The 26,312-nt window shown below is 43.3% G+C and overlaps 1 protein-coding gene across 1 annotated transcript in view; it reads right to left on the bottom strand.

Moving 5' to 3' along the window:
• L1CAM (L1 cell adhesion molecule) overlaps positions 1 to 26,312 on the bottom strand; it is a 182,362-nt gene that overhangs the window by 80,299 nt on the left and 75,751 nt on the right. The gene's annotated exons all lie outside the window — the stretch shown is intronic.

Raw genomic sequence — 26,312 nt, 5'->3', positions numbered from 1 at the left:
AGGGGTGCACCTAGCCTTTCTGCTGCCCGAGGCAAAAACTGAAACGGCGCTCCAACCCCCCCTCCCCCATGCCAATTTCTTCTGCCCCCTCTCTTGCCCCTACCTGTTGCTGCCTCAGGCAATCGCCTCACCTCGCCTCATTGGCGGTGCACCCCTGACTGTATATTCCTTCTAGGTAGAATACCTCCATAATGTGATAGAGGATGGAGAATGTGATGGGCTTATAGGAGTATTCCCATCTCTGATACTGATGGCCTCCATGTCAGATAGGAGTGGACCCGATCCTATCTCCAATGTGGACCCCCAAAGTGAAGGGAGAGCAGCCGTGGATGCGTGGACACCCTCCATTCTCTGGCTATTTCCAGCAATCCCATGAATGAGGCCATGAAAGTGAGGCGCGCTCCCCAAAAAATAGCTGAGCGCACTTGACCTGCTGTTTTTGGAACTCCTATAAGCAGTGAATGGAGGGCGGCCTTCACTTCGGGAGCCCCATTCTGGAGATAGGAGCAGGTCTCAGAAGTGGGGCCTACAGCTGTCTGATATTGATGGCAGCCATCAACATTTGAGATGGGACTAATACCCCTTGAAGGCTGCGCCCAGTAGATGGAATAAGTCTCCATAGATATACATATAAAGGTATTACAATGTAATGTGGAGGAGGAGGAGGAGGAGGAGGCGCTCGCACTATCCACGGCTACATGCAAGAATGAAAGAAAACAGGCCTCTTTAATTATGGAACAAAAAACCCTCAGCTTCTCCTGAGACATCGACGTCTGCCAGACAGAGCGAGTCTCCCCGGGAGATGAGGAAAGATGGGTAAACGACTAAGAGCCCAGGATGCCAGCTGAGATCATGCGCTCGCCCGGGCACCACATGTCTCCATAAGATCTTCCTAATGCTCATTCCTATGTGTAGAGCTGGAGCCGGAGCACGGCTCGTGTACAGCAGCCTGACATCGGGCTCTATGGATGGAGATCTTGGAGAAGACTATCTGCATGTTTAACACTATAGATGCCAGCTGTTGGGTTGGTTAAGTTAGGCTACTTTCACACTTGCGTTAGGTGCGGATCTGTCTGGTATCTGCACAGACGGATCCGCACCTATAATGCAATCGCTTGTATCCGTTCAGAACGGATGAAGATGATAATGCAAACGGATCCGTCCTGACTTACATTGAAAGTCAATGGGGGGCGGATCCGTTTTCAATTGCACCATATTGTGTCAGTGAAAACGGATCCGTCCCCATTGACTTAGGCCTCCTGCACACGACCGTATGGCTTTTTCAGTGTTTTGCCGTCCGTTTTTCATGGATCAGTTGTTCCGTTTTTTTTGTTTCCATTGTGTTTCCGTTTTTCCGTTCCGTTTTTCCATATGGCATACACTATACAGTAATTACATAGAAAAAATTGGGCTGGGCATAACATTTTCAATAGATGGTTCAGCAAAAACGGAACGGATACGGAAGACATACGGATGCCTTTCCGTAGGTGTCCTGTTTTTTTTTTTTTGCGGAACCATTGACTTGAATGGAGCCACGGAACGTGATTTGCGGGCTATAATAGAACATGTTCTATCTTTCAACGGAACGGAAAAAACGGAAATACGGAAACGGAATGCATACGGAGTACATTCCGTTTTTTTTGTTTTTTTGCGGAACCATCGAAATGAATGGTTCCGTATACGGAACACAAAAAAACAGCCGGTACACTCGCAAAAAAAACGTTCGTGTGAACTAGGCCTAAGTCAGGACGGATCCGTCTCGCTCTGCATCCCAGGACGGGCAGAAAACCGCTGCAAGCTGCGTTTTGGTGTCGGCCTCCAGAGCGGAATGGAGTCTGAACGGAGGCGAACTGATGCATTCTGAGCGGATCCTTATCCATTCAGAATGCATTGATCCGTTTTGGGCCGCTTGTAAGAGCCCTGAACGGATCTCGCAGGCGGACCCAGAAACGCCAGTGTGAAAGTCGCCTCGAATTTGTAGATTTTTATTATTTCCTTTTTAGTATTATTATTTTATTACCACAATTACTATTTCTTTTGTGTTTTTTTTAAATAGGTTTATTATTTATTTATAATGATAATGATTCACAATTATAATCATTATTGTTTCTATCATTTAGTTATGTTTATTGAGTATTATTATTGCTATTATTCCTTATTATTATCTTTACTATTATTATTACTTCTATTGTGTTTTCTTCGCCTATTTGCCGGACTCCTCACCCCCTGGCCTTGCTCTCGATAGCTTACTTTATAACACGGCTCACAGACAAACCCTATTGATCTCTCTATCCCCCCCCCCCCCCCCCCAAATAAAGCAAGTGACACAAGCAATACACCGCGCGCCAGCTCTGCTAAGTGGTGGCGCTTTATGCTGTCACTTTAACATCTGATTTGAGTGGAGGGAGTGGGAGGAGGGGTAAGGAACAAAAAGAACCGTATAACTCCGCGGCCGGCGACTGGATTTGTGTTTGTCCTACTATTGTTATGGGGGATTTTCAGCATTTTATGCTGAGATTTGTCCTTTTCTTTTTCTTAGAAAACTTAATGTATGTAGGTTTTTTGGGACGTACTTCTGTTCTGGAATCGTAGATCTATAGGCGTCCATGTCCGGGAAGCCTAGTATTTGCGATCCACAAGACAACCTCTTCCCATATGCCTTGAAAGGACACATGGACATCGTAAACGGGGGTCCTCCACTTAGGACCCCCTCTTATTAGTCTGGAGAAAAGCTAACAAATAGGGAACGTATTTTGTTTCTGTGTCTGTTCCGTTTTTTCTTTTTCCGAATAGGATGCAGACACATATGGGTCCCCAAAAAATGCAGACAGCACACCGCGTGCTGTCCGCATCCGTATGTCCTTTCCGTAGCCCTGCAAAAAAGATAGAGCATGTCCTATTCTTGTCCGTTTTAAGCATTGTTACAATGGATCCGCGAAAAAAAAAAAAAGGACGCAGCATGGATGTCACACAGACCTCATCTGTATTTTTTGCGGATCCGAGTTTTGTTCCTACATTACACTGCACTGTGCATATTACTTAGGGCTCATGCACGCGACCGTAACGGAAGTTACTCCGTGTGCATTCCGCTTCCGTATGTCCGGATAGGACTGTTCTATTAGGGGCCGGCTGTTCCATTCTGCAAAATACGGAATGCCCACGGGTGACATCTGTATTTTTTGTGGATCCGTGTTTTGCGGACCGCAAAATACATACGGTCGTGTGCATGAGCCCTGAGCCGGTGAGATCACGTTCAAGTGATGGGCCTGAGCTGCAATACCAAGCGCAGCCACTATGCCATGGAAGGCGCTGTGCCTGGTAAGCTGCGAGAAATTTGCGCCAGCTGATGGGCGGGGGGTCTCGGGTGTCGGACTCCCACTGATCAGATATTTATAACCTGTCCTAAGGATTGGCCATCAATATTATACAGCTGGACAACCGAGAATGGCAGCACTGACTGGATAGCGTCAGACCGTACAGAGACACTATCGTTCCTCTATTATTCCTCCTAGAATTGACAGCAGTCGGCAATAAAGGTCCATCTGGGTGTTATCAGTTGAGGGGTGGTTGGACACAGGGACACCCCCCCATCTAGTAACACCCACCTGGACCTTTATTGCAGACTGCTGGCATTTCCCATAGTAATAATAGAGGAAAAGCGTAACATCATGTCATAAGAATAGATGCTCTAGAATCATTACGTAGGGAATGCCACTACTTAGTCAGGAGAGGCGACAGGTCTTTTTTTAAACTATATTTCAAATAATATCTTCACTAAGACCAATGGAAAATGGGATTTTTGGGGTAACAAATCCATGGCGTGGAAGGGTCGTGCCGTGGACGGAGCAGGGATTCGGGGTCAGGACAGATTCCTCTGAAATCGGAGAGACATCTGATGCAGGATCCCGGCAGCTGTCTCCTCTCCACCATATGTTCTCTACAGCCACTGCTGAAAATTTAATGAGGCCCTGGACGGATTATCGCTAATGGCTTTCAAGTTGTTGTTCTTTTTTTTTTTTTTTGGGTTTGGCGAATACGAAAAATTCTTAAAAAGTAGGACAATAGAAATAAGACGGAGAGGAAGACTGGCGACAGGCCTGTTCCTGATCGGTTTTTTATGACAAATCCATTAGTGAATCTTCGCCTATGAAAGACATTTTAATTACGCGGCCAAAATTCTTTGCTGAATTTCTAGTATATTTACCGTAATGTCCCCAAAAATTCTATCTGCCGGAAACATCTCCCTTTTTTTTCTAATCTCTTTTTATTTTCTGGTGGCAGATTTATTTATTCTATGACCTGAACTGGATGACGGTGGCCATCTTGCCTGGGCATTTCAAAAGCACTTTACGGCGTAGACACAATGGTCGGAGGGGGGGGGGGGGGGACCTCACTGACTTCGATGGGAGAGTTTTCTGGGCATGCTCTGTGACCTGTGCGGAGGTCAGGAGGGAGCAGATAAGCTGTGATATCACCTATTGTGAAGGGCGGATCCCGTCTTATCTATACACAGAGGTGATATCATTACCGGCAGGATTAGAATGACAGATAAGCAGATAACTGCAGTAAAGTGATGTGTACAGACCAAGAAGTGGAGCCAATTATTAGGAAAACTGCAGGATTTTATGGTTTTTGTTTAAATAGAGATAATGACATGGAAAATGAAAAATATCATCATGAAAATGAGATAGATAATAGACAAATAAGATAGACTGATTAGATAGATAGATAGATAATGATAGATAGATAGATAGATAGATAGATAATAGATAGATAGATAGATAGATAATAGATAGATAGATAGATAGATAGATAGATAGATGATAGATAGATAGATAATAGATAGATAATAGATAGATAGATAGATAGATAGATAATAGATAGATAGATAATAGATAGATAATAGATAGATAGATAGATAGATAGATAGATAGATAATAGATAGATAGATAATAGATAGATAGATAGATAGATAGGAGATAGATAGATAATAGATAGATAGATAGGAGATAGATAGATAATAGATAGATAGATAATAGATAGATAGATAGATAGATAGATAGATAGATAGATAGATAGATAATAGATAGATAGATAGATAGATAGATAGATGATAGATAGATAGATAGATAGATGATAGATAGATAGATAGATAGATAGATAGATAGATAGATAGATAGATAGATAGATACTGATAGATAGATAGATATAAGATAGATGATAGATGGACATGACGTCCAGACTATTAGCAGTACAGTAGGACCCTCATGGTCGCTCGGCTCCTGTGATGTGGGGGTAGCGCTCTCCGCCCCTCCGCCTCTACAGGCAGGAAATGGATGACTTGTAAATAGCAGGGGAGGTTAAAATCTTTAACATCTCTCAGGATGGCGGTCGCTACTCCTTCTAAGTTAAATAATTGAATAAATGGCAGAAATAGCTCGGAGCCGGGGCCCAGTGGACATCTGCTGGTGTGAATTATTCAGCAGGGGGTCTGGAGTAAAGACCCCCTCCCCCCTTCATTCCCTCCTTCTTCTTTCAATTATCATAAGTGGTATAGGTTGTGATTTGTATTGATTTATTGTCTGCTGGAGACATAAGGATTACTTCCCCTTTAAGAACCGATGACAGCTATAAAGTTATCCATCAGATATCAATATTTTACTCTGGGGCGTTCCTCCAGGTGTGCCCATTCCCTGCCACTTGGTTATGTAGTCCAGCTGCCAAATCCTCATCCTCTCAGTCCTGCCAAGAATTACACTGTCAGTGTTTGGTCAGTGTTTGGTCAGTGTTTGATCAATAATTTTCATCAGTTACTGTGAGCCAAAACCAGGTGTGGGTGAAAAATACAGACCAGGAGCAGATCTTTCCCTTATATCACTCCTGGTTTTGGCTCACAATCACTGATGGAAATCACTGATCAAAGACTGACCAAACACTGACTGTGTGAAAGCAGCCTAAACCTATTGATTTCTACAAGAATTGTGTAATTCTCACTTTACCCAGTGGTGGCGCTGCAGAGAAATTGATCACTTACTGCCAAGTTTCCCCACAGGTTACAGCTGATCATTGATGGTCGTACCAGGGAGGACATCTTGTGATCAGTTTATCGTCAAGCTAATAATTGACTGTCCATGTCAAATACCCCTTTAATGTGGGGTTACCCCACAAACTGATAACCAGTATATTATCAGGGAACCTTTCCATCATAAATGAATTGTTCAAAGTAGACCACCCCTTTAAGGTCAAGTTCTGCTCTGGAGACACTTTAATATATTTTTCGAAATGCACATTTTAAAAGAAGATATCCTGTATTAAAGGGGGCCCCAGGCTCCTTATATTGATGGCCTATCTTAAGGACAGGTAATCCAATATCCAACCCCTGCTCCCCTACTGACCAGTTAGCTCTTAAATGGAAAAGGAAGCACAGCACCGTTCCAAGTGTAGTGGCCGTGCTGAGTTACTGCAGCTCGGCTCCCATTAAAGTGAATGGAAGCTGAGCTGCAGTACCCAGTATGGCCACTACACTTTGAACGGCGCTGTGCTTCCTGTTCCATTCACAGTGCTAGTTCCAGAGAAGGAGGCTGCAGGGAAGAGCTGATTGGTGGGGGGTACAAGATGTCAGAACCCCAATGATTGGATATTGATGATCTATCCATTAATAATGGAAATTGCTGACAGTGCAGTTCTCTAATATTTAAAGTGGCAGCGCTTCCCATTGATAGGAAGGCTCTCCGCAGTCATCTGGAGAGTATAACATCTGGAGCACACAATGGAGGCTGCCGGCAGCGGAGGCTGGGCGGCTGCTCAGTCTCAGAGAAGCCTCCTGATAAGTAATAGATGCTGTCTCACCATGGCGGTGACTGGGGAGAGCAATTCACTAATCACATTCTAGTACGGAACAATTTCCACCAGGCTTTTAATGATAATAATGTGGCCTGTCAGCAGGTAGAGCCTCACTGTCACCCTGTACAAGGCTTGTCACCTGCCGTATAGACGTGACGGGAAGGATTAACCTCAGGATTACACATGCAAAATGGTGGGAGTTGTCCTCAACTATGTTATCTTCCTACCTGTATAGTGGGGATTAAAGGGAATGTCTGATCAGAAAAGATCTATTGCTTAAAGTAAGCTTTTTATATTAAATATATATTTTTTAAAATCTTTCTATCTCTCTATCTATCCGTCTATCCATCCGTCTCTCTATCTATCCGTCTATCTATCTATCTATCTATCTATCTATCTATCTATCTATCTATCTATCTATTATCTATCTATCTATCTATCTATTATCTATCTATCTATCTATCTATTATCTATCTATCTATCTATTATCTATCTATCTATCTATCATCTATCTATCTATCTATCTATCTATCTATCTATCTATCTATATTATCTATCTCTATCTATCTATCATCTATCTATCTATCTATCTATCTATCTATCTATCTATCTATATTATCTATCTCTATCTATCTATCATCTATCTATCTATCTATCTATCTATCTATCTATCTATCTATTATCTATCTATCTATCTATCTATTATCTATCTATCTATCTATCTATTATCTATCTATCTATCTATTATCTATCTATCTATCTATCTATCTATCTATCTATCTATTATCTATCTATCTATCTATCTATCTATCTATCTATCTATCATCTATCTATCTATCTATCTATCTATCTATCTATCTATATTATCTATCTCTATCTATCTATCTATCTATCTATCATCTATCTATCTATCTATCTATCTATCTATCTATCTTAAAACAGAAAAATCTTAAACTTCTGCAGTTTTTGTACTGGCCACTAAACTTAATTATTGACTCCACTTCTTGGTCTATACAGATCACTTTTCAGCAGTCATCTTATTATCATCACTGGCAGGAATACAATGACAAATATCACCTATCTACAGATAACACAGGATCCACCATTCACAGTAGGTTATATCACAGCTTATCTGCTCCCTCCTGACCTCTGCACAGGTCACAGAGCATGCCCAGAAAACTCTCCCATAGAAGTCAATAGGGTCCCCTCCTGTTGCACCATGTTGCACCATTGGACACAAGTCTGCATAGAGGGGGCCTGGCACTGTAAGAAAGGGGTGGGGTGAAGCACGAAAGGGGTGGGGCATGTACAAAAAGGAGTGTAGGCTGTTAAAAGGGATGGGGCAATGTCTGAAAACATTTCTCCATCCCCTCTCCTGGAATCTGCAGGTCGTGAGTGGATTGCCACCCGGCCATTATCTCACTGGCCAAGCTCAGGACAGGACCTGCGCTCCAGTGCGATGACGTCTTGCAGGTCCTGTCCTTAGCTTCCGGCTCGAGCAAATTGACGAGGTGAGTTCTTTTTTTTCTTTTTTTTTTGCACAGAGAAGGGGGCATTAGTAAATCTGGGGGCCACTACTGGGGGCATTGTTATTACTAGGGGACACTACTGGGGACGTTATTACTGGGGGGCTCTAATAGGGCACTATTAATTCTGGGGGTCACTAATATGGGCATTATTAATTCTGGGGAGCGCTAATGGGGGCATTATTAATTCTTGGGGTCGCTCATAGGGGCATTATTAATTCTGGGGGGTGCTAATGGGGGCATTATTAATTATGGGGGTCGCTAATGGGGTATTATTAATTCTGGGGGGAGCTAATGGGGACATTATTAATTCTGGGTGGTGGTAATTGGGGCATTATTAATTCTGGGGGGCACCAATGGGGCCATTATCAATTCTAGGGCCACTAATGGAGGCATTGCTATTACTGGGGGTACTAATGGGGGCATTATTAATTCTGGGGGCACTAATGGGGGAATTATTAATTCTGGGGGCGCTAATGGGGGAATTGTAAATTCTGGGGGGCACTAATTGGGACATTATTAATTTTGGGAGGCACTAATGAGGCATTACTATTACTGGGGGCACTAATGGGGGCATTATCAATTCTGGGGCCACTAATGGGGACATTGCTATTACTGGGGGTACTAATGGGGGTATTATTAATTCTGGGGGGAGCTAAGGGGGGAATTATTAATTCTGGGATCCGCTAATGTGGACCTTATTAACTCTGGGGGGCGCTAATGGGGACATTATGGATTTTGGGTGGCACTAATGGAGGCATTACTATTACCAGGGGCACTAATGGAGGCATTAATATTACTGGGGGGCACTATTAATACTAGGAGCCACATTGTGACATAACGACTTAACACCCAGTGTTAAGCCATGCCCCCACAATCACACCCCCTTTGGGATGTGGCTTAACCTGGCTGGTATTTTTGGTTGGGAAAGGTGGCAACCCTAGTCGTGACCCATGCAGAAGCCATTGCATCTGGAGTCTGCAGGTCATCAATCATGGAGAAACCATTGCAGTATCATGCATGTGTACAGATCGGTTATAAGACCATGTACAAGAGCTCTCAGTTATCAACACATTTTATGCATCCTATTCTCCACTTAGTTATGTTGCTTTAGTGCAGGAAATCATCATCACGGCTGAGCTGTGAGGGAAAATAGCGGCTGACATAAATTGGGCTAATAGTGACTACTTTCATGGGATTTGCAGCAAAGCCCTCTACAGATCCAATTGTGGCGTTAATCCTCTAGCCTAACGCTGCGCTTAGAAGGGATTGCAGAATCCAGCGAAAGCTTGTGGCTAGAGGGAAAGGACACTGTCCGCTGTCATACTGCTCTCCAACCAAGGGCATACATGTTAGAGAAGCACCCCCGTGGCTCTATGCAAAGGGGGGAGGGGGGTGTACTTTTTGTTATCTGTAGTATAAACCTTACAAAGGATGGTCAGTCACTAGGGCACCAGAATGGAGGTGGAAGATCCTGCCCAAGGGCTGTGGTGTTCTTGTCTCCTACAAGAAATAAACAGAACAAGAGGGTGGAGGCCATGTGGAGTCAAGGACCATATTTCTGAACGGTCTCATCACTGTTTTCGGCCTTATGCACATGATGGTATTTTTGGTACATGTCCGGTCTGCATTTTTTGTGAATCTCATGTGGACCTATTCATGGTGAAGGCCATGTGGAGTCAAGGAGCATATTCCAGAATGGTCTCACCTCTCTTTACGGGCTCATGCACATGATCTTATTTTTGGTCCATGTCTGGCCTGCATTTTTTTGCCCATTTTGATCTATATAGACCACTAGGTTTCCATACATATTAATGTTAGCCAAACCTGTTGACCATTGAGGGGGTAGAGAAGCCTCCAGGCTCTCTCCTGACAGCAGAAGACGGGGAAAAGAAGAGTTAAGAAGATGTTCATTTTCAACATGTCCAATGTTTCTTCTGAGAGGAGAAAAGCTTCGGCCAGAGGAAATCCTCCCTCGGCACACTTTTAGCCAAGCTGAGTTCCTGGGGAATCAGGAGCTAGCTGTTGGCCAAACTAGTCGTCTTCTAACAGCTTTGTGAATGGTATGGCCAGCTTCATTGCTCCTCATCATGGAGACAGAATCAAAACATGGTGATACTATTCTTACTCAAGATGATAGAAGCTCTTGGCAATAAAAACCATAACTCGGTCGGTGGTCGGAGACTTCCCCTGGCTTTACTGCAGTGTTGACGGCTTTGAGAAAAAAGGTATCATTCACTTGAATGTGTTTGTCCTGACATTGGCAGTAAAGCTGTTGGGAAGCACCGGATAGAAGGGGGAAAAAAAACAGCAATTTAGAAACCAAAAGAGACATTTATGATGTGGAGATTTGGCTCTTGGGACTCTCCTTGGCTGGTTTCCTGAGCTCCAGATACCACTTTTCATCCGGTTTGAAGAACACTCTTTTTGATGGGAACTGGAAGCCATTTATATTGTCATTGGCATACGCCTCACGTCTTCACTTCTAAGTTCCTTTTGAAAGATGCTGTGCTTTTCAAACAGATCGGCTTGGTATATTTCCTATGACAGGTGGACTCACACGGTGAAAACGCGAAGCGTACCTAACCTTTCAACAAAGTCAGCATTAATCAGTAGTACAGTGTGTACATGAGGAATAATACTATTTCTGGATGCTGTAAAAATCAGAGGTTTGAGCAGCTCTCACCTGCCAGGGATTCCACTGGTATAGCACGGACCGGCTCCTTCACCCGAAGTAGGAGAAATATAAGTATGAAGAAAATGAATTGGATGGTCCAGCTTGTATTCGTGGTAATCCAAAAGCTTTATTCAGTATTCAATAAAATCCAGGTACAGGAGTGCAGGTCTACATGTTTCGGGCACAATACAATCTTAGCCCTTACTCATGATCATGAGTAAGGGCTAAGATTGTATTGTGCCCGAAACATGTAGACCTGCACTCCTGTACCTGGATTTTATTGAATACTGAATAAAGCTTTTGGATTACCACGAATACAAGCTGGACCATCCAATTCATTTTCTTATTTCTGGATGCTACATCACTTGTATATGACATTGATTAGCATTTTTCCTATGTACACGCTGAACATCTAGTTTGCAGTTCTCCTAGATCTGGTGGGTTTAGACTAGCTGCCATCCAGTGCACACACAGAAAGTAGAGGAGAAGCTGCTTCCTAAGCTTCTCTTACTCAATCAGGAGTATGACCTGGGACCATCAAGGACATTACAGAGAGGTACTGACGTGAATTGGTTGTGAATTTAGCACTTATGCTAAGATATAAATCTCCCTAACCGACTATCCAAAAAGTGCTGCTAGTGTCAGACTGTGCAGGGACACCCCCCCCAACTGGTAATGCCAATCTGGACCTTCATTGCAATTCATTCATAACTTCTAGCAGGGGTAACGGAGGAATACTACAGCAAAGAGTCAAACAGACATGTCAGGAGAGGGGGCAGGTCCTAGATAGATATATAGATACTGATTGATATAGATGGATATATATAGATAGATAGATAGATAGATAGATAGATAGATAGGTTGATAGATAGATACTGATAGATAGATAGATAGATAGATAGATAGATACTGATAGATACTGATAGATATAGATAGATATATAGACAGATAGATAGATAGATAGATAGATAGATAGATAGATAGATAGATAGATAGATAGATAGAAGAATTTGAAGAAATTCTGATTCTCACGAATTAGAATTGAAAAAAAAACCAACAGGTCAGTTTTTGATTCTAAAGAATGGATTTGCTCTTCTGTAATGTCCACCCCAGACCTGCTGTGACTGCAGTGAGAGATCTGGGTGACAACCACTCCAGCCCCTATAGCGGTTATGCATGAATTGTCACCCACCCTACGCTGTGGTATATACACTATATATTCCTACACAGGCTTATCTGCCATTCAGGAGGTCGGAAAAGTTGAGTGACAATGCCTATAGAAGCTAAAAATAAATAGAATTTGGAATAATTTGATAGAATTACTACTTTTAATCATATTTTCGGTAGAAATAATCTTTAGTGGCCATATAAGCCATATAAGGCAGTGATGCGTCTGTATCAGATCTAAAGCTATTAAACCTAATAAATAAGATTATTGATAGGAAAAGAAAGCTCCTGCAGATAAGTGCCCTCATTAACAATTCTTGTAGCTCCCTAATGATATCTAACGAAGAGGCTTAATTGGCTGGGCTGACGTCATTGTGCTGATCACCACATAATAATTCATGAATTACATAAGAGTAAGATATCGGAGGACAGAACAGTGGGACGTTGTGTCATGTGAAGGATAAGCTTCTGTTCACACTATGCGAATCCTATGATTTCTTACAAAAACCCATTAGGACACATTTACTAATCCTGAGAGGACAGGACCATCTTTAAAGGGGTTATGCCATGATTGCTGTATATAGTGCATGAGTCCTGTACCTCACATGGATCCAGAGATCTCCCCATTCATTGCTCTGCTGGCAGCTCAAGGGCGTATCCTTTCTGCTGCAGCTTTCTCCCTATCACAGCTCAGGAGGGAGTGTCCTTTGAGCTGCAGCTCTTTCACTGTAACGGCCACACCTTCTAACAGAAGATATAGCTGCTGGCAGCTGAAGATTTGAACTGAGCATGTGCGACCACGTCAGTGAGGTGGACAGAGAAATAGGGAAAACACCAAACAGCAATTGTCTCTATACAGATACATTTATTGAATAACTCACTAGTACAGGGCTGGCCAACCTGAGGCTCTCCCAGCTGTTGCAAAACTACAACTCCCAGCATGCCCAGACAGCCTACAGCTATCAGTCTACAGCATGGCATGGTGGGAATTGTAGTTTTACAACAGCTGGAGAGCCGCAGGTTGGCCAGCCCTGCACTAGTAGCTCAAGGGCGTATACTTTCTGCTGCAGCTCTCTTCCTATCACAGCTTGAGGGGCATATCTTTCGGCTGCAACTATCTGCTTATCACAGCTCAGGAGGGAGTGTCCTTTGAGCTGCAGTTCTCTCACTGTAACTACCACACCTAACAGAAGATATAGCTGCTGGCAGTTGAAGATTTGAACTGAGCATGTGCGACCAGCTCGGTGAGGTGGACAGAGAAATAGGGAAATCACCAAACAGCAGGTGGCGCTATACAGATACATTTTATTGACTAGCTCAGTGGCTATACAAAATTTTTAATTGCATACAATTACAAAAGTATTAAGATCCAGGTGCTGGTTTGAAAAATGTAGAATACTTTTTGGGCACAACCCCTTTAAATACTGTCCTACTTCGGAATATTTTAAAGGAGTTTTTCCCTTTTAAAAATTATCCCCATCCACAGGATCTGATCGAATGCAGGGGCCCCTGTAGATTTCCAGGCTATTATTGTAGGCAGCACTTAAGGCATAATGGAAGGAGATTTCCTTTAAAGGGATACTTTCATCAAAAATGTTTATCACATATTAACAGCATACAGTATATGTGAACTTTCTATGTGTTTTATTTTTATTTTTTTACAAAAAAACTGTGTTTGGTTTTCTCTCAGTCAGACCATCACTGTGGCCAGAGACTCAGTTAGAGCACCACCCATTACTCTGATACATGCAATGCTGTTCTATGTGCGCCTTTATCTAGGCCTATCCAGAGAACTAATGAGCTGTCTTACTGTTGTCATAATTCTACACCTACTATTAATAATAAGGAGTAGCTTGCAGATAATATCTTCCTCTCACAGCAATGGATTACCTATCTCCATAGGAGGTCTTTTTTTTGTGTGTTTACAGAAAGACAATATATTATATTGGATTCTTGGGCAGCAAGAGGGTATGCCCCCAACTTCAATCATCCAGTTCCTCTCCACTGTGATGCAGACGGCTTCGCCCGATCACAGAGATGGCATGCACCCGCCCTAGATGACAAATTGCAGATACATCAGAATAAACTGAAAGACAATAGACAGGGAGGCTCCATCAGAGCACGGATTTAATGAGGCAGATGACAGCTCAGAGCTAGCAGGTCTGCTTATTAGAGTCGAAAGTGATGAGACGACGGAGACACATGACACAGGGACTATGGCTGAGGGACTGGGCGACATGGCACCCCCAGAAGAGCCCATGCCCCACGTGCGTACTGCACACTCCGCCATCATTGTCTGCAGTGCCAGGTAGCAAACAATGATGTAGCATCAGCCTGACATCTCCGAGACTTCCCGCTAGATGCAATGTGACAGTGTTTGCTTTGGAGACACGGGCGCAGGATGCTGCCTGGCATCTCGTGTTTAATCAGGAACGCAGGAGAAGGGGGCAGCGTGCTCATTACAATGGAGCTCAGCATAATGTTTTTTTTTGTATTGAGTTCATTACAAACCCTACTGGGCAGTAGGAGAGGAGAAACGCTGACTTCTGAAGACCACGAAAGCATGGATTAGGGATTTTGTGACCAATATGAAAGAAAGCGGTTTAAGTGCTGCAGTTTGTACCAGTGAATGCATATGGATATACACTGTATATATTCACTGATACTGTAAGTTCACATCCAACTTTGTATGCCTTGGTATAGCAGAGCTGAGATAATGGGGTTATTCAGGATTATTATATAATGGCCTATGCGCATGGTGGTCTGACTCCCAGCACCCCCATCGATCAGCTATCGGAAGAGGCCGCAACACTCCGGGAGATCTTAGGCCTGTTCCTAGGTCAGTGACTTCACCATAAATCGGTCACATGGCCTAGGCGCTGCTCAGTTCCATTCAAATGAATCGGCTGAGCTGCAATACCAAGCACTGCCACTATACAATGGATGGCACTGTGCTTGGTAAGCTGTGAGAAGGACATGGTGCTCACCGGAACTCTGGTGAGAGCAGTTGCCTCTTCCGATTACTGACACCCCCGCCGATATTGATTTACCATGAGGATAGGCCGTCAATATGAAAATAACCTCTTTAAGGTGGACCTACACATGTGATGAATGGCCAAATGTTTGCTCATTTGACAGCTGTTCCCCCCACAATTCCTGCTTGGTTTCAAGCAGTTGAAGTCCAACATGCCAGAGCTTCTTTCCCCCAACATTTGGCATCAAGGCCCCCTATACACATTACATAATCAGCGGGTACCACCAAAATCTGTGGGTTTGGCCAACTTACATATAATGTCTATGGCTATTCATGTGGCACGTTGAGATATCCCAGACATCTTCTACCACGCGAGAAGGTACTACCAGGTGTCAAGGCGTCTACTAATCAGCTAGTCCCACCAAAATCTGTGGGTTTGGCCAACTTGCATATAATGTCTATGGCTATTCATGTGGCACGTTGAGATGTCCCAGACATCTTCTACCACACGAGAAGGTACTACCAGATGTCAAGGCGTCTACTAATCAGCTAGTCCCACCAAAATCTGTGGGTTTGGCCAGCTTACATCTAATGTCTCACTAAACACTTTGGGGATGTAGTGTTTTCCATCATTGCGCCATAATGTAGTAGGTCTTCTGGAGTCCTATGTAAAACTGTAGCATTATGATACTAGGAAGATATCCCATGTACCCCATAATGGGTGTCACCACCAAGGTAGGTTCCATAGCAGCTGCTATAGGAGGCCATCTCCATTGTTAAAGAAGTGAGTGGAGAAGAAGTATTTTACAGAATGATGGTGGTCATTGCTGGGTGGGACCCCTTTATAGGTTTGGCTGTGAGGAACCATGGTGGTGTCACTTTTATGCTATCACAATACTATGGAGGTAATCTCATGGAGGCACCATATTACAGCCCAGCGAGTGCATACAGGTCCATAATGAGTGCATATGAGAATTTGAGGGTTCCTGTACAAGCCCGAAGCACATGCCTTGCCATGAGGTCTTCACATCCAGATTCCAGGCTCTACTAATACAAGACCACCTTAAAAGTTTAAGGCAAATCACTCCAAACACCCCAAACCCTTAAGCCAAGGCAGCAATTAGCAGTTGGCTCGTTGACTTTGATGCTTCTAAGGGTACTTTCACACTAGCGTTTTTCTTTTCCGCCATAGAGTTCCGTCACAGGGGCTCTATACCCGAAAAGAACTGATCAGGCATATCCCCATGCATTCTGAATGGAGAGTAATCCGTTCAGGATGCATCAGGATGTCTTCAGTTCAGTAGTTTTGACTGATCAGGACGGAGATAATACCGCAGCATGCGACGGTTTTATCTCCGGACAATAAAACTGAAGACATACCTGAATGCCGGATCTGGCATTTTTCCCCATAGGAATGTATTAGTGCCAGATGCGGCATTCAAAATACCGGAATGCCGGATCCGTCCTTCCGGCCTGCGCATGCGCTGACCGGTAAAAATGTGAAAAAAATACAAGACAGTTCCATCCGTCCGCATGACAAGCGGGGAGACGGATCCGTTCCTGCAATGCATTTGTGAGACGGATCCGCATCCGGATCAGTCTCACAAATGCTTTCAGTCACACCCAGATCGGCGGATCCGGCGGGCAGTTCCGACGACGGAACTGCCCGCCGGATCACACTGCCGCAAGTGTGAAAGTAGCCTAATGCTTCCCAAGTCCATAGTGATGTCAACTCTACTTCCTGGTAAAAGGTCCTTTCATCTTGAAACAAAGTCTAATAAGATCGGAAACTAAAGCTAAAAATGAATATTTCGTATCTGTTCTGACATTTTAGGATTATGAATGGGGGGAGGCCATTCGTGTGGCTTGTTGAGACGTCCCAAGTATCTTCTACCTCGTGAGAAGGTCTTACCAGATGTCAAGGTGTCTGCTCCAGGTTGTCAGCGTGATTCTGAAGAGGGTTGGAGAAGCAAATTGAGGGACGTCCTTGACTTGGAGGTCAACATTGATTGTCATGCAGTTTACATGGAAGGGGCTTCATCTCACATTTAACCCATGCCGTTCCAGAAGTCTTGTCAGGCAGTGAAAGGTTCTACAGCAATACCAGCCAGGAGAGATTCCCTGTCTACCCGTTCCCTCCACCTTCTGAGCTGTTTGTTTCAGGGCTTTCCCTCCTCTCACTTTACCATCCCCGGGGACCCCACACAGAGTAGAGACCGCCGGTCCCTAGTTTCCATGGCAACAACATGACCGAAAGCTGGTGATGATGCTCAGCATAACCACATCTGAGTGCAGCTTCAATAATACATGTGAGTCCCCAGCCCCCTCCTCACACTCCAACCTATTGTACGTTATTAAGCCCCTTGACACATAAAGCTGTATTTCTTATGCCTCTTAATATGCATTTTACGCCGCCGTGTTCATTTATATTTATGCTGCTCTTTAGTTTTATCTGTGATTTATTTGCTAGAGCTGTTCTTTGCAAAGGATTCCTTGTCAATATGTGTCTGCTTAACGAGACAAAAGGAAGGGGATGACTTGCTTAAGAAATGGAGGCTATGGCTATGGACACCGGTTGAAATTTGCACAAATTGGATGCAAGCCACAGTATATACAGATAGTGCACATTGCTAATTATGACCACTATTTATGGGTCATATCTTAAAAATGGGATTGTTCACCTTTGCTGTGCATTTTTCAGACCCCCCCCCAGCGTGGCTGGACCAGCGGTGGTGAGCATATTTACCTGACCTCCACAAATGGATTCTGGCTCCATCGCTTCTCTCAGGTGCCGTAGGTCCTGGGTCTCCCCACTTTAACTGCCTCACATGACACATGCGTGACATATCACAACTGCAGCCAGTCATTGGCTGCGGTGGTCACGTCAACCTCTTCAAAGAGGATGTTGACCCGGGAACTGCGGTACAGGAGAGGTAGAGATGGAGTTGGATCAGGAAAGTATGCTCACCACCTCGGGTCCAGCCATGCTGGGGTGGTCCAGGAAAAACTCCCATAGCGGTGAAAGGAGGGTGCCTTATTCTGGAGACAGGAGTGGGTCCTTTTTCTGGGACCAGCACCTATCTGACATTTAGGGAATATCCTAGCAATACGCCATAAATATTGAGATTGGACACCTCCTTTATGTAAGAGTGACTCTCATTCTGGTGGAAACAGTCTTATCATGTAGTACATAGAAGAGAAGCTAGCTACTTCCTCCCTCACTGATGTCACCATTAAAGGTTTCCTGGCATTTCCTCCTTTCCATCTTTTATGGCATATGGATATCATAAAGGAGGGTAGAGTCCTTTGGAACCCCCTCTAAGAGCCAAAGCAGGGCAGCTCCTGTTCTGGAAAAGCCAGCTACTTCGTCCTCCCTCATTGATGTCACAATTGACCCTTCCCTTGTGTTTACTATTTTCCATCTTTATGGATATCATAGACAAGGGTTCACTGCTTGGGACCTTTCTGTATGAAACAAAGCAGGAAGATGCTAAGTAAGGGCAACTTCTGTACCTAAGAAGCTAGCTACTTCCTCCTCTCCCATTGATGGCACCGTTATATATTTTTCAGTATTCTTTGTTTCCATATTCATAAATGTCTAAGCTTTACCTATAGGTGGCCATAGAACTTCAACAGCTATCTTTCCTGACTCCCTCCTACACATGCATGCTCAGTTCAGCTGAGCATACATGTCATGTGTTCTCCATGGGGAGCGGTAAGTAAGCTGATGGCTTTCATGATGGCAGCTTATCTTCCATGAGGACAACACATCAATATGCAAAATCCCTCTTTCTCCCATTCTGTGGCAGAATCGGCACATCCACAGACACAAAAGATAGTTGTTTGACCCTGCAAAAATATAGAAGGGGGTTTTCTCAATGCGAGGGAGCTTTGGCAGGGTGCTGAATCTCCTTGAAGAGTTCAGTCCTGTATGGAGACTTACTGGAAGTACTCCATGGTAATGGAGACTTATTGGCAATGCTCCATGAGAGACAAATATGCAAAGTGGTATCTCCCAAGAAAAAGAAGCATCTCTCTAGCCCACTTCCAATAGGTGGCCCTGGTGAGATGGTTCTATTCTTCGGGAGATAGCTATTGGCATATTTGTTTCTTATGGAGCATTGCCAATAGGTCTCCATACCATGAAGTACTTCCAGTAAGTCTCCACACAAGTCTGAACTCTTCAAGGAGATTCAGTACCCTGCCAAAGCTTCTTCCAAAGCATTGAGCCATTCAGAATTCTACTCCTTACTGACGAGAGGCCAAGCACCCAGAAAGAGCTGTCTACAGATGGATATCTGGCCTGGCTACATTCCCTTGTCAAATGCCAAGGGTTGTTGGGAAGTCAGATCTTGACTCATAGGGGCCAGTTTCCTTTGGTGGCACTGGTGAGATGGTTCTCTTTCTTGGAAGATATGAGGTAGGAATGAGGATACTCTAGGGTAAGCTCTTTGAATGCCAATATGGCTGCCAATGTTAGCTACTTTCTGTCATGTGAGAGCTTACCAAAAAGTGCACATAGGGTCTTAGGAGCACAATTTTAAAATCTGGTTGGAGCTATGAAATATTCACATAGGAAGTATTATAAAGTCTCCTGATCTAATGGCTGAGAGTTCCTATACAGCCCTTAAGCACCAGTTTGGTGTCCATACATTTTAGTTGTCCTTCAGAGCACATTGAAGGAGCTTCCGGTGTCCATTTAGTCTATTATTACATCTGCTTTTTGTCACCTATTAGCAATTAACTCCAGGGTCAGGATAAGTTAATGATCCAGGCCAATGCTGGACCATTACACAAAGCTCTGCATCACCACCAATTAGCGTGTGGATGACCATGAGTAATTGCTATGCTTTCCTGCAACTGCCCAATGTCCCTGGAAGAATGTTTTAGCATGATGAATGTCGTGTGGAGCGAGCGGATCCTACAGGCACCGGGCCAGAGTCTGGCCTCATCATATTTTATCTGCTATACACCATCGGACTGCCTGATCCATAACCCTGGCAGACTGCCATACAGCTGCACAGTGAGATGTATGGCTGCACTACTGGGATTAAATGATCAGAAATGATTGTTGTCATAACCTGAGATTTATGTGATAGGTGTCTGGGGGATGGAAAGAATGCAAGTGATGGAAGAGGGTCAATGTCGGAGCCTGATTAATTTTTTTAAAGTTCAAAAACACATTTTTTGGAAAATTAAAAAAATAAATACATTTTAAAAATGTGTTGATTTTTCTAGTCATTAAGATTAGGGCCAAGTTTAGTGTGTAAAATATTCAATGATATCATAGATAAATAGATAGATAGATAGATAATAGATAGAAAATAGAAAGATAGATAGATATGAGATAGATAGATAGATAGATAGATAGATAGATAGATAGATAGATAGATAGATAGATAGATAGATAGATAGATAGATGCACATTTATTATGACCGGCATTTTAGACGGCCTCTCCATAACTTCGGTGCATTCAGCGCCAGTCTAAGTGTAAGAAAGCTTACATTTAGACCTTTTTCTACACCTAAACCAGGCGTAGAAAATGGTGAATGAGACGGGTCTGCCGTCCAATCCCCTCCCACGCCATGCCCACAATTTTAGACCTGGCGTGAGTCGCAGAATTTTGATGTATTTCAGCATAGTAAATGACCCCCATAGATAGTAAGATGATAGATAACTATAAGATAGATAGATAGATAGATAGATAGATAGATAGATAGATATGTCTTGTTATGGCTGAAATAACTTGGGCATTGTAGTATCCCAGTCGCCACTAGTGCTACCTTCACAGTGGTCCCTCAAGTTACAATATTAATTGGTTCCAGGACAACCATTGTATGTTGAAACCATTGTAAGTTGAGTAATCGGTTCCAAAGCCCCAAAATGTAATTCAAGATAAGAGAAAATGAAGATTTAAGAAAAATAAGCAGATAACTAAGACAGATAAAACAAGTCCTTACATATAACAGTCAGGGATAGCTGCTAACTAGCAACTAAAACAACTATTTTACCAGAGAAGTGGCCTTGAGTGGTTGGATCTGAGAAGGCATTGTATGTTGAGTCTGGTTTCAACTTACGATGGGTTAGAAAAGACCATTGTATGGTGAAAATATTGTATCCTGAGGCCACTGTATCTTGAGGGATCACTGTATTACATTGCATTCTATATGCAGATATCTGCTTATTATGGTCTAAATTCCTATAAAATCTCTCCAGGGAGAACATGAGACCATAAAAGGCTCTTCCAATTTCCTTTCTGTATCAGGTAAACTAGCTTTAATTTTCAGTATCAACCACAAGCTTGTTGCCCGTCCGGAAGCTGAATACATTATTGGAAGCTGAATACATTATTGCCCGTCCGGAAGCTGAATACATTATTGGTACTACAGGACACAAACAGAACATTTTAGTTAGGTGTTACAGTCTTCTACGTAACCTTCAGTGACAGGGTTGCTCCATCCATCAGTGCGCTCCAGCTTACACTGCAGAGTGATTAACAACACATTAGGGATTTTGACTTACTCACACATCTGCTTTCCTGGAAGGAGTATGGAGTTTCTAATAAATATGAGAATTCATTTAAATGTGAATTATTTAGCCAGAGAAGAAGCTTTTATGACCCAAGCAGACAAAGAACACAAGTGGCCCTCAAAAATCTCAAGAAGTTTGGCCCACGGTGGAACATCAAAACAAATGTTAGGATATCCATACATATTCAAGAGATCCTTTCAAAACTTCCCTGATAAATGAAGGTGGACTTGATATGATTTAGTCATTGGTTTCACCCTACTGAAAAACAGCAGATATTCGATAATCAATATACTGTATATAAGTGCAGCCTTTTAGAGAAGACCTAGAACCAGACTTGATTTTCAGTGACAGATTTGCAGTTCCACCATATACTATGCATATTGATTTTTTAGAAGATCTTTGACCACACAACCCTCCTAGAAGACCACTTTCCATTGCAATTTCTGGTGGTCATCTCAAAGAAGTTTCAATGTAAAACTTAGCATGACCATGCTAGATTCTACATAACCCCATTATTTACTTTTTTCAAACATTCACATCTCCAAAAGACCATACCACACAAATCCCCAAAGGTAACCACCAGTAGCCTACAGCAAGCCAGGGTTGGTGCATACAGATTTGTATGGTAGGTGGCTGTGAAGAGGTGAGAAGCTAATAAACTTCTAGAAGGAACTTGGAGGATCTTTGGGTTTGGTTTCGTTGATGGTCCATCACATGTCCATAATAGTCCTAAAGTTTATCATAATCTGTAATGACCTGGTGGTCTATATATTTCAAACATAAGCATTGGAAATAGGAGGTCAACTACAAGAAAGAGGACTAGACACCCTTTAGGGGGATCTTCTAAAAAACTTAAAATTGTAAAACTGTAAACTATTGATTGTAAATGTCTTCTGGAATGTCTTCTAGATAATGGTGAGGTCACCTGGATTCCGAGAAGAAAATGCAAGCATTCTGGGGACAAAACTCAAAAAGTTGTAACTGTTGCCCTTCAAAAATTAGGTGCCAGGATTAACAATGACTCCCATAGTTTGTCATCAACCCTCAGTCAAGACAAATTCTGGCTGGGTCAAACGGATTCATTACACCACCATGTCAAAGAGAGAAAGAAGAAGAGATTAGTCATGGTGGGTCAAGTAGGGAATTGACTTGACTCATGCATGGTACAAAAGCACAGCAGAAATGTAAAAGTAGGACTAGGTGAAGACTTTCTGCTCATGAAAATGGCTCCTAGCAGCAAGCAGTGATCTTGATAAGCATGGTCATCCCTGAAGGACCACCATTATCCATTTTGGATGTAGTGACTTTTTAAAGCTCATAACAGAATATATACTTCCAAGGACTTCTGTAGAAGACCACCTTTTGGTTTCTCTGTTCTGACCTACAGTCCAGCACTTCATTGGAGGAAGTGACAGAAAGCACTGCCCAATCCTATTGAAGTCAGGTACGTAGAAGTGGTAGCAGTTGTGCTTGAGTTGAGTAGACCAACGTCACATAAAAGGCACATGGTAAATGAGGACCATGATACAGATTTCACAGGAGCATCAAGTCCCGCCCCTGCTTGAAGGGGACTGGACTGCAGTACCATACATGGCCACACATAGGGCATTGTCTCAGGTCTTGTAATCAAGTGATCATACATTGGTTGTCTGCTGTAAGGAACCTAAGATGCTTGGGGGGGGGGGGGGGGGATTTAAATGTAGCATCTCAAGCAGAATCAGAGGTAAACCTTGAGATCTTGTCTCTGAGCACATTTGTGGACTGTCCCTTTAATTGGCTGATGGTGGAAGCAGAAGGAAACACCGAGCAATGTTTCGGTGGCTGCTTTCTTCCGATATCCTGCTTCTACAGCCGCACATTTATCAATTTGTGCAAAAAGTGTCTGGTCGTTTATGCACTAGAGGATAATTAATCAGCGGAAGACATAAACGTCTGCCCTCCTTAAGGAAGTATTAATCGGATGGTGGTGGAATGATGGAATATTCTCAGAATCCGCATTCTTATGAACGTCAAGCATCCGATGTCACCACATTCTAATGGACCCCTCTCCTCACATATCTCTTTTTCAGTAACTGCTTGTATTCCCAATCAAGTAACAATTCTGGAGCGCCTTCCCTCTGTTATTCCTCCTAGAAACTTGCTAACTTGGCAAAGAGGTATGTCCCTTCATGGTCTAGCAGTGGCAGCACCGACCGGACAGTGCGAGTATGTGTATTGACACACCCCGACCTGATAACATCCTGCTGGCAACGTATTCATATATTTATAGTAGGAACAACAGAGGAACTGAACAACATAGAGTTCTTCGAAACTGATATATTAGGGGGGGGGGGGGGGGGGAATACAATCAGTGACTAAAACAGACATGTCAGGAGAGGTGATTGGTCCTCTGTAATTCCAACTGGCCCAAGTCAAGGCTTATTCACTGCTATTACAATGTTTGAGGGCGTAGAGGAATTTCCATAGAACTTTCAAAGGTTTATTGGCAAATGGCTTAGGAATAGTGGCCGTAGAAGAATCCCTAACCTGATATGCTTGATTCATCATCTGTGCACACATCCCAATAATCAGGCTGCAAAGCACTGCTCATCCAGAGCTTTCTGGTACAGGAATACAATTCCACAGCAAAGAAGCAGCCACCGACACATAGAGCCTTTGGGCACTGCCATACGGAAATATACTCTCCCAGATGAGCAATGCTTACTTATATCTTCTCACCTACAGAGTCTGATGGCGAACTATTGGGGTCATTTATCAAACTGGTGTAAAGTAGAACTGGCTTAGTTGCCCACAGCAACCAATCAAATTCCTCCTTTCATTTTTGACAGCTCCTTTGGAAAATGAAAGGTAGAATCTGATTGGTTGCTATGGGCAACTCGGCCAGTTCTCCTTTACAGCAGTTTGATAACTGACCCCACATGTTTTTTTTTATTTCATGCTGGGTTTGTATGGAAACCAACATGGAGGTGCAAACGAGCAGTGCGAGGAGATGTCCCCATATTGTACGGAGCTGTAATAGGGCTGCCATAGAGGTTCATGAGCCCTCATCCACCTCTATGGCAGGCCGATTACATGTGGGGGCGCCATTTGTTCGCAGCGCATTTTTTTTTTTACACAAAATGCAGTTTGTATAGACAAAGGGGCACATTTATTGAGATCGGTGCTTTAGACGCCAGTCTTAATAAAGCCCTAAAATGGTGGTGGATCCGCACTGGCCTCTCCATAACTTCGGCCCATCCAGCTTCCGAGCTGTCTTACATTTGAACTATTTTCTACGCCTAAAACAGGCGTACAAAATGGTGAATAAGACGGGCATACTGGCCCACCCCCTTCCCAACGCCCAATTTTAGACCTGGCGTGAGTGGGGCGAAGTCACAGATAGCGGCACAACTAACCGTTGCCGCGCTCTCTGCGCCTTATTTAGGCATATTTCAGCATAGTAAATGACCCCCAAAATTAATTTGGTAGAATTCTGTATCACAAAATGACAGTCTGTGCGACCAAATGACATTCTGTGTCACAACATGACAAAGTCAAAATCTGTGCGACAAAATGACACTCTGGGGGAGATTTATCAAAACTGGTGTAAAGTAGACCTGGCTTAGTTACCCATAGCAACCAATCAGATTCCACCTTTCATTTTCCACAGCTCCGTTGGAAAATGAAAGATGGAATCTGATTGGTTGCTATGGGCAACTCAGCCAGTTTTCATTTACACCAGTTTTGATAAATCTCCCCCTCTGTGTAAAAAAAATTTACAGAATTGTACTTTTGTGGTACAGAATGTCATTCTACCAAATGAATTTTTGGAGTCATTTATCAAACTGGTATAAAGTAGACTTGGTTTAGCTGCCCAAGGCAACCAATCAGATTCCTCCTTTCACTTTGGACAGCTGCTTTGGAAAATGAAAGGAGGAATCTGACTGGTTGCTATGGGCAACTAAGCCAGCTCTGCTTTACACCAGTTTGATAAACGACCCCATTTGTCTATAAAAATGCGCCGTAAATAAAGGCCGCCCCATAATTACAGCTCAGAGACATAATATAACCATGTGCATGATTCCTTAGACGGGTGGAGCGGAGGCTTTGGGAGGAGAAATGCAGCTCCACATACAACGTTTATTTGTCTCTCAGGGTCGCAGGCGTTCCAGCTTTGGCGGTGAAGAATCAGTAGGGAAATATATATAATATACCGTATATCAGCATAGTAAAACCAGCTCTTATCACGGCAGCCAAGAAGTTAAAAGGCTCCCATAGGACCGTGCCACTGCAATGACAGCCACAGGCTGCGCTCTCAGCTCCAGAGGCCTCTGATTGGCTGCCGGTGATGTCATGATTTATGTATACCTCCGTCCCTGCTGCAAAACAATGGCAACCTGCAGCCGCGGAGTGGATGGAGCACAATGGAGAGCTCTGCAGCCTTGCTACACCCCGTCCTTTTAAGTTCTTAAAGGGCTTCTGTCACCCCACTAAACTCATTATTATTTTTTTTGTGTACTTATAATCCCTATCCTGCCACATTGCCATACATTATGTTATTAATAATTTTCGTTCAGTAGATTTAGCAAAAAAACGTACTTTTATGATATGCTA

This window comes from Bufo bufo, chromosome 8 (genome assembly GCF_905171765.1).
Source record: "Bufo bufo chromosome 8, aBufBuf1.1, whole genome shotgun sequence".
Lineage (NCBI taxonomy): Eukaryota > Metazoa > Chordata > Amphibia > Anura > Bufonidae > Bufo > Bufo bufo.
The sequence above is the reverse complement of the archived record's forward strand: the minus strand, read 5'-3'. Positions and strand labels throughout refer to the sequence as shown.